The sequence below is a fragment of the Stigmatopora nigra genome, chromosome 7 (genome assembly GCF_051989575.1).
Source record: "Stigmatopora nigra isolate UIUO_SnigA chromosome 7, RoL_Snig_1.1, whole genome shotgun sequence".
NCBI classification, from domain to species: domain Eukaryota; kingdom Metazoa; phylum Chordata; class Actinopteri; order Syngnathiformes; family Syngnathidae; genus Stigmatopora; species Stigmatopora nigra.
In genome coordinates, this window is record NC_135514.1 from 13,129,608 (window position 1) to 13,139,762 (window position 10,155).

A 10,155-nucleotide genomic window follows, 5' to 3' on the forward strand; every position below is an offset into this window, starting at 1 on the left:
TAATTGACGTCAATGGTAGGGAATGATTTAAGGCACCGGTGTCAAAGTGGTGGTCCGGGGGCCAAATCTGGCCCCTCGCATCAATTTGTGCGGCCCGGGAAAGTAAATGATGATTTTATGGTTTAGGATCAAATTAAAATGAAAAGTATAGATGTATATTCAATTTCCTGATTTTTTTGCCCCTTTTAAATCAATAATTGTCATTTTTTAATCAATTTTTCTGTGTTTTTAGTTCAAAATTCCTTTTGTAAACTCTAAAAATATATTTAAAAAAAGCAAAAATAAACATTGTTTTAGATCTATAAAAAACTTAGCATTTTTAATATACTTTTAGATTTTACAAAATGATTTTTGAACTAAAAACAGAAAAAAATTATTAAAAATTACAATTATTGATTTGAAAGGGGCAAAATCAGAAAATGTAATATACACATATACTCTTCATTTTGATTTGATCCTAAAACAGAAAGTCGGCACTCAAGATTTACTTTCCTGGCCCGCACAAAATGATCCGGTGGGCCAGATTTGGCCCCCGGGCCACCACTTTGACACCTGTGTCCGAAATAGGGCCTGCTGATTACTATTGTCACATTAAAAATACGTTCAAGTTAAGGATGAATACTATAATGTTTCAAAACGACCAGTCCAGAATTTTGAGAGAAATAGGACGTCAAGTTAGTAAACACAAGAAGAACAACAACAAGATGAACAGCAAACTTTCAAAATTAAAGTACTCACTGCAAACTAAAGACAAAACCTTTTATATATTTGGCAACTTCATTTATACCTTTTCCTTTCCTAGTTTGTTTGGCATTGCAATATGGAGCAAATGCTCGTTAGCATTCCAATTTGTTTAGCTAGCTAGCAGCCTTAATGCACATTTCCTGCTTTGGGATGTAAATAAGAAATTTTAAGCCCTTTTTGGTGGGGATATCGCTAAACTTTTCAAAGTTTAGCACGACAAAGTAGTGTAAATAACAGCGTAAAAAGGTCAGGGTCGTAAAATGTATGAATAAAATGCCACGCTAATGAGTCGGCGCAACGACGGCGCATTAGCGCCACGCTAAGAAAGTCGGCACGCAGGAATAAAGCCACTTTTACGACTTTAATCTTCTAATATTACGAGTGTAAAGTCACGCGTCGTAATATTATAGGGTTAAAGTCATAATATTAAATTAGATTCATGTCGAGATGCTATGTAACTTTACATATTTGGAGGAAAATAATAATTTAAAAGCAAATAAGCACATTTACAGTTGTAAAGTACAAATATTTTGTGGGTTTAGATATTGTTTTAATCGAAATATTACTATTTATTATTTTTTTAATGATATATATTTGATGAATTTGATATTGTTGATTTTTGGGGTCATTTTGGCTTTCAAGTCAATTTGTTTGCATTGAAGAAAAATATTTCAAAATAATTTTATTATTAATATTTAAATCGATCACAAAATTAAAAAAGCAAACCATTTATTTGAGAATAAAGTAATATGTTAAAATAATAGTTATTTCAATGTAAAATTGTTTTTTTACATCATTTAAACAAATTTCTATTGACATTCCTATCTTATTTTGAAAGTCTTAACCATATTGTTGATTTTTGGCTTCATTTTGGCTTTCAGTCAATTTGTTTGCATTTGAATTAATCATTTAAGAACAATTTTCAAAATAATTCTACTATTACTATTTAAATCGATCAAAAAATTAAAAGAGCAAACCATTTATTTGAGAATAAAGTAATATGTTAAAATAATAGTTATTTCAATGTAAAATTGTTTTTTTTACATTATTTAAACATATTTCTAATGACATTCCTATCTTATTTTGAAAGTCTTAACCTAGGGATTTCATCATCCAGACCGATTTATAAATCCATGTATTATTTTAACTTGGTTACATCAATATTATGATTATATCACATTCCTCTGAATAAATAAAAGCGTAATGCGTCACGCCAAATGTTTACAAAGCCTGATTTTTTTTCTTTTTTTTTTGTTGTTCTGCGCCTTAACGACGTTGTAATGCGTCTTTCCACTTTAATGAGCTTCTCAGTTTTCATCTGGCAGCGGGACGCCCCCAAAGCAATTAAGATGACAAAGGTTAATGAATTCTTCCATTTTACCTCGTACGCAAATTAGTATACAATTAATTAAAGGAAAAAAAACGAAAAACACCAACAGTGGGGAATTGACATGCAACAATTCATTAAGTACGCCAACTAGTATGTCTATGTTATACATTTTGAAGCCTTTAACATTTGACATTACTATAAAAGTGTGTACTGTCAAAATGCATTGTGGGAAATGAAAGTAGGAATTGAAAAATAGTTAACTATATAAGAAAACTATATATATTTATTTATTTATACACACATTTATATATATATAAAAATTGGGGTTTTTGGCCATTTTCTGTTGTTTTGAGTTAAAAAAAATTTTGGATGATTTGGGGTATTCGCCTATCTTTTCGATTTTGGCCAGTTTGTGTTGTTTTTTGTTGATTTTTTTATGATTTGGGGGTATTAACCCTCTCCTTTACAGTTGTTTTTGGTCATTTTTGTTGTTTTTTGGTCATTTCTTGTTGTTTTTTGTTTACTTTTTGGATGATTTGGGGTATTGGCCTATCCTTTCCTGTTGATTTTGGTAACTTTGTGTTGTTTTTTGTTGTTTTTCTTATGATTTGGGGTATTAACCTTCTCCTTTCCAGTTGTTTTTGGTCAATTCCTGTTGTTTTTGGTCAATTCTTGTTGTTTTTGGTCAATTCCTGTTGTTTTTCGTCAATTCCTGTTGTTTTTGGTCATTTCCTGTTGTTTTTTGTTTCTTTTTTGATGATTTGGGGGTATTTCCCCTCTCCTTTCCTATCGATTTTTCTAATTTCCTGTAGTTTTTGGGGTATTTTCTGTTAATTTGTGGGTTTTTTATTAATTTTTGGGGAATTTCTGGGTCACTTCCTCTAGCTGAAGAAAAACTTTGTTGCTTTTGGTTACTTTTTGATGATTTTGGGCGGTTCCCATTTCCTTTCTCGTCGATTGGTTACTTTTTTGGTTTTGGTGACTTTCTAATGATTTGGGGGGCATTCCCGGGTCAGTTAGTTACCCCAAAGACTTTTCCGGCTTCTCGGCGGATAATTCTCGTCGCACGTGATTGCGTCGCCGAGACGGCCATTTTCTAATCCCGCCAAATGTCAACGCGCCGCCATCTTTCCGCCACGCACGGATGCCAAAAGGCCAACGCTAAGTCGCCTGTTTACCCGGGCAGCTGTCACCAAGGACTCCCGGGGATGCCATTTTCCGGCGCCTTCCCGCCCACGCTACGATAACTCCGCCCGCCTCGGAAAAAACGTCCAAATTCCCTCCGGCGGATTGGACAGGATCAAATAATTTCATCGATGTCTAATGCGCCGGAAAACAAACTACGCAACGAAATTCTTTTTCTATTTGCTCCCCAGCAAAAATAGATAAAATAAACACAAAAAAATCAAATTTAAGATGTAAAACATTAAAACAACAACAACAATGTATACAAAGTACAAATCGGTTAGCCAAAATGGCTGACTTCCTGTTTGAACTGGGTTCCTTTTCCTGTGTTTTGATAAGATGGACACGCCCACAAATTTGTCTATATTTGAAAAACTGCTGTGTCCGGTTAATTTGTTTTGTAACATTTCTTTAAAGTACAAAGAGTATAATTCGCCTAAAATGGGCTGCTTAAAAACAAAATGGCGTCCTTGAGATATAAATACACTAATTAGAGGCTCTTTTGTTTTTCTAAAAAACAATAAAACCCTCTTTAATTTCTACTTTCAAACAAAACTAACTTCCCGTTCAATGTCTACTTTCAAAATAAAATGGCTAACTTCCCATTCAATGTCTACTTTCAAAACAAAATGGCCAACTTCCTATTCAATATCTACTTTCAAAACAAAATGGCTAACCTCCTTTACAATGTCTACTTTCAAAACAAAATGGCTAACTTCCTATTCAATGTCTGCTTTCAAAACAAAATGGTTAACTTCCTCTTGAATGTCTACTTACAAACAAAATGGCGGACTTTTTATTAAACTGGACACAAAACCTTAAGATATAAAAACTATCACAATTCAAATGACCAAAAACTTTCATATTACACACTTAAACTAGTCTTAGAGTCTAATTTGTTTTTCTAAAAACATTAAATCCCTCTTTAATTTCTGCTTTTAAACAAAATGGCTAACTTCCAGTTCAATATTTGCTTTCAAAACAAAATGGCTAACCTCCTATTCAATATCTGCTTTCGAAATAAAACGGCTAACTTCCTATTCAATGTCTACTTTCAAACAAAATAGCTAACTTCCATATTTTATCCACTTCCTTAAAGTAAACACATCAAACCAATGTTCCCAAAATGGCTACCTTCAACCAAAATGGCTGCCACTCCTTCTCAACACCAACACAAGCCATGTAAATACTTTTTAGTGTATCCAATTTCTAAAAATAAATAAATAAATAAAAGCTTCCGAATTTAGCATCCGGTAAAAATCCCCAAGATCTTTCTTTAGAAGCGTAACGAATGTAAAAGCTAACTCCGAGTCGCTAACAGCATTAGCATAGCGCCGGCAGGCTTAAAAACAAGTGAAAATAAATTTGTAGCGCTGACATTTCAAACGGGGCGTTCGGGAAGAAGTATTTTGATGCGCCCGCGCGCCGTTTACTCGTCCGCCCGCTGGCTATTTGTGTGCCGTTGACGCTAAGCTAACGCTAATCCTCCTCTCAGCTGACGCAGCATAGCCGTTATTGTCAAGCACACTTGTGTGTGTGTGGTCAAATTCTTCATATTTTTAAAAAACATAAATATGGATTTTAATTCGTGTACTTGAACCGTCATGTCGTCAACCGGGAAACTTTGTTGTGTCGTGATCGATGCTAATGTTTGAGGATTATGGAGTGATCGTTTAAAAAGTTGACGTTAATGGGGGGTTTTTATTAAGCTAATGCTAATGTTGAAAGTGGTTTATGTAGATTAGGGGGTGTCAGACTGTTGGTTGGCGGGCTGCTTTAATGTCAACTTGATTTAATGTGGGGCGGACTATTTTAGATATAATATTTAGTTTTTTTTTAATAAATGGATTAAAAGAAATGTATTAAAAGCCCGAAATATTCGTTTTTATAGATCTAAAACAACGTTTATTTGAGCTTTTTAAAAAATATATTTTTAGATTTTATAAAATGATTTTTGAACTAAAAACACAAAAAAAATTGACTAAAAAAATACAATTATTGATTTAAAAGGGGGAAAAAACAGGAAATTTAATATTCATCTATACTTTTAATTTTAGCTTTTTTAAAATATTTTTTTAGAATTTACAAAATGATTTTTGAACTAAAAACACAGAAAAATGAATTAAAAATGCAATTATTGATTTAAAACAGGAGGAAAAATCAGGAAATTTAATATTAATGTATACTCTTCATTTTAGCTCTTTTAAAATATATTTTTAGATTTTACAAAATAATTTTTTAACTAAAAACACAGAAAAAATGGATTAAAAAACGACAATTATTGATTTGAAAGGGGGAAAAAAATCAGGAAATTTAATATTCATCTATACCCTTCATTTTAGCTTTTTAAAATATATTTTTAGATTTTACAAAATGATTTTTGAACGAAAAACATGGATCAAAAATGACAATGATTGATCTAAAAGGGGGAAAATCAGGAAACTTTATATAAATCTATACTCTTCATTTTGATTTGATCCTAAAACAGAAAGTCGGCACTCATCATTTACTTTCCCGGGCCACAAAAAATAATCTGGTGGGCCAGATTTGGCCCCCGAGCCCCCACTTTGACACCAGTGATGTAAATGAATCGACAATAGTTCAAGTACTTTTTGAATCATAACCGTCCCTGCCATTGACGATGATAAACGTCCGACGCATTTTGATTGGCCAGAAGTATTTCTTGACCTATTTCACATTTTTGAAGACCAAAAGTAGCCAGGCTGTTTGACATGCACGCCGTGGCGCCGGACTGATATGTCCGCTCAAGGTCGGCCCATGCATTTTTTACAAGGCGCCCAAAAAAAAAAAAAAAAAAAGGAAAAACCTACGACATCATCCTTCTCTCGGTTGTCAGCTAGCGAATCATCCGTCTTTGTCAGATCTGCTCACCTTCACTACTCCTCGCTGCCACCCTCATCTTCAAACTATTCACAACATTTGACGGCAATAGTCGTCCAATATGTCCAAAAAATGGATGATGTTCTATAATATGTACATTGGACATCTACTGTTTGACTGCCCTACCCAAGATGGCCGCCAGCGATGAATGCTGGCATTAAAAAGGGATCACTTTAAACTACTGGTGTCAAAGTGGCGGCCCGAGGACCAAATCTGGCCCACCGCATCATTTTGTGCGGCCCGGGAAAGGAAATGATGAGTGCCGACTTTCTGTTTTAGGATCAAATTAAAATGAAGAGTATAGATTTATATTAAAATTCCTGATTTTCCCCCTTTTAGATCAATAATTGTCATTTTTAATCCATTTTTTCAGTGTTTTTAGTTCAAAAATCATTTTGTAAAATCTAAAAATATATATAAAAAAAGCTAAAATAAACATTGTTTTAGATCTATAAAAAACTGAATAATTAGGGCTTTTAATCCATTTATTTAAAAAAAAATCTAAATATAATATCTAAAATGGCCCATTTTTTATATAAAACTGTTTATTTGAACTTTTTTTTCTAAGTGAGGGAAAACTTCTAATACTTCATATTCATATTCAATATTAAAGTGGAAAACCGAAAATATTTTTGTTTACTTTTAGATTTTACCAAATGTTTTTTGCCCTAAAAACACCAAAAGAAAAAAATGATCACAAAAATTGCAATTATTGATTTAAAAAGTGGAAAATGAAAAAATAAGAATAATTAATATACATCTATAATCTTCATTTTAATTTGATCCTAAAACAGAAAGTCATCACTCATCATTTACTTTCCCGGGCCGCACAAAATGATGCGGCGGACCAAATTCAGCCCCCGAGCCGCCACTTTGACACCATTTGTTTAAAGCAACAAACGACACTACCAACTCCCCATCTCTAAATAGAACAGACATCCATCGGCATCAATGGCATTTACTCTTTAAAAAAGATCCCGATTTTCTATTTAAAAAAAAGAATCGGAATCGGCCCAGGAATCGCTAAGCATAAAAACGGAATCGACTGCACCGTGGACGATTTAGACGCTTTGAAGGACGAAGACTTGATCCCATTTTTTTTCCCACCCGTCACCTGAAACGCGGCGAGCACGAAAGCGTGACTTTGAACGGCCTCGGCCTCGGCGTGGCCCATCTCGCAATCTGGCTCCCCGGGGCCCGGGGGCGCCCAAAGTCCCCGGCGAGCGGCGCATCTCGGCGCGTGGAGAATTCCCCGTGAAGGGGAAGGGATTAGGGACGGCGGACGGACCTTTAAGCCGCCCCAGCGCCCGCCGAGGATGCCTCGGAGCGCCGTAATCTTCAAACGCGGCGCCGAGTGATGAGTGGGCGCCCGGGAGTCGCCGGCTGGCCCGGATGTGTTCCGCTCGGGCTTTACTGGCGAGGAAAGCGAAGGGAAGCGAGGGAGGGGGAATGGCGTCCCAGAGGCCTAAACCGTTTGGCTTTGACTCCTTGGCCGCCTCTCCAAATCCGTGGGGTCGGACCGGGATCCCGCTTCCAATCGAGCAGACGTCAACGGAGGCTAACGAGTTACGTGGTACCAATTTGGAGCGCTAGGATTGGAAGTTAGGCAAAATACATTGTTTCCAGTGTGGTGATCCCATTTTTTTGCAATTGGGCAAGTCTGCTTGTGCCCTGTGATTGGCTGTCCATTGATTCAGAGTCACCCAATGGAGTCAATTGAGGTATTTTAGATGTGATTTGTTTGCTGTTTACTTGTTTTAGTTCAAAGGTTTGTTTTCAAGTGTCAAAATGTATAGTTTACATTTTTTTCATTATACTACTTATTATGTTGACTACTTATCTTGAATACTTACCTACATTGACTACTTACTTATGTTGACTACCTACTTATGTTGACTACCTACTTATGTTGACTACCTACTTATGTTGACTATTTACTGATGTTGACTATTTACTGATGTTGAGTACTTACATATTTTGACTACTTATGTTGACTACTTACTTATGTTGACTACTTACTTATGTTGACTACTTACTTATGTTAACTACTTTTGTTAAATACTTACTTATGTTAAATACTTATGTTAAATACTTACTTATGTTAAATACTTACTTATGTTAAATACTTACTTATGTTAACTACTTACTTATGTTAACTACTTACTTATGTTGACTACTTACTTATGTTGACTACTTACTTATGTTGACTACTTACTTATGTTAATTACTTACTTATGTTGACTACTTATGTTGACTACTTACTTATGTTGACTATTTACTTATGTTGACTATTTACTTATGTTGACTATTTACTTATGTTAACTACTTACTTATGTTGACTACTTACTTATATTGAGTACTTACATATTTTCACTACTTATGTTGACTACTTACTTATGTTGAGTACTTACATATTTTCACTACTTATGTTGACTACTTACTTATGTTGACTGCTTACTTATGTTGACTACCTACTACTTATAGATAATTTTGTTACCATATCTCATTAACCCAGTAAAGGATCCCATTGCCACGCATTGCCCCCGAATCCCCCCGCTAACTTTTCCCGTCACTACTCCGGACACCCCTACTCTAAACATCCCATCAATCTAACCGTCAAAGCTCATTTGACTACGACTCCCTCACCCGACAATCAAAGCGACCTCGGCGACGACTTTCATTGGATAACGTCCGTCCAAAAGGAAGGCGGTGGGTGAAGGGGGGTTCAGGGTTCGCCTCAAAGGCCGAGATGCAAAAACGCCTCGCTAATTTACGAGGCGCCGGCGGCGAAGGGCGACCCGAAGGAGGCCCGCCCGCCCGCGGATCAAGGGGCCGCGCGACTTAATCAATTTGGAAAGCTGGCATACACACACACACCCGCACGCACACACCCGCACGCACACACACCCGCGGAGGTGTAATGCGGCGGTGAGCTGAGCTGTAAAATTGTGTGAACTCTCCAAACAGGTACATCCATTTAGGGCGTGACAACAAAGTGCCTTCGGGTGACAAGAAAACCTACACGCTATTAGATCAACCGCACTAGGGAGAGATGGGGAGAAAAAAAACTAGGGGACCCCGCCAGGGAGGGAGTTGACTTGGCTGGGGGTCGCCAGGAAAGCGCTTTGTTTGTCTTTTACTGTCATCTATGGGTCAATAGAGGAACTGCAGCCCTGAGTCATGAGCTACTGACCCGCATGTAAATAAATATTTTGTGCATGGATTCTTTATCCTCTGTGAAGATGGGTTTATATTTTGTATTGTTAATTTTAAGATTTGGGATTGTTTTTGGTTTCTTTATTGAATTTAGTTTCATTTATTTAATTTAGATTTTGTTATTTATCCTCCGTGGAGTTGTTTTTACTGTATATTGTATTTTAATGTGTTGTTTTTGTTTATGTATTTGTTTGGTAATCGAATTTTGAAAGATTATGTTGTTTTTTTATTTTTTTTCATCTGCAAGGATGTATTTACATTTTGTATTGTTCCTTTTTAAAGATTTATGTATTTTATTCATTCATTATAATATAAATGTGACATTTTCTGGTGGCCCTATTCTTAATCGATCCCGTTTATTATATTTTTTATCGTCTGCAGTTATGCTTTTATTTATTATGATTTATTTTATGCGTGTATATAATATATATTTAACATTTGTTGTTATTTTAGGTTATTTTTTATAGCTTCAGATACACAAGTATGTATTATATACTCTTTTATTACAACTTTATTTTATTTTATATAGTATATATGTGTAAAATTAATGGAAGATACAGTAATTGAATTGAGTTTTAATGTTTTTGGTGACTATAGCTTAGCCTTTAGCCTATATTCATACTCCTAGATTGGACGTATATCGCCGTCAATGGCAGCCACTAACACATACTAGCCGTTAGCTACATAAATACAACACTTTAAATATTTGATGACATCATCCACCACAACCCATTAAACGTGAACCCCGTCCAACCAGTTTGACGTACAATCGACTCATT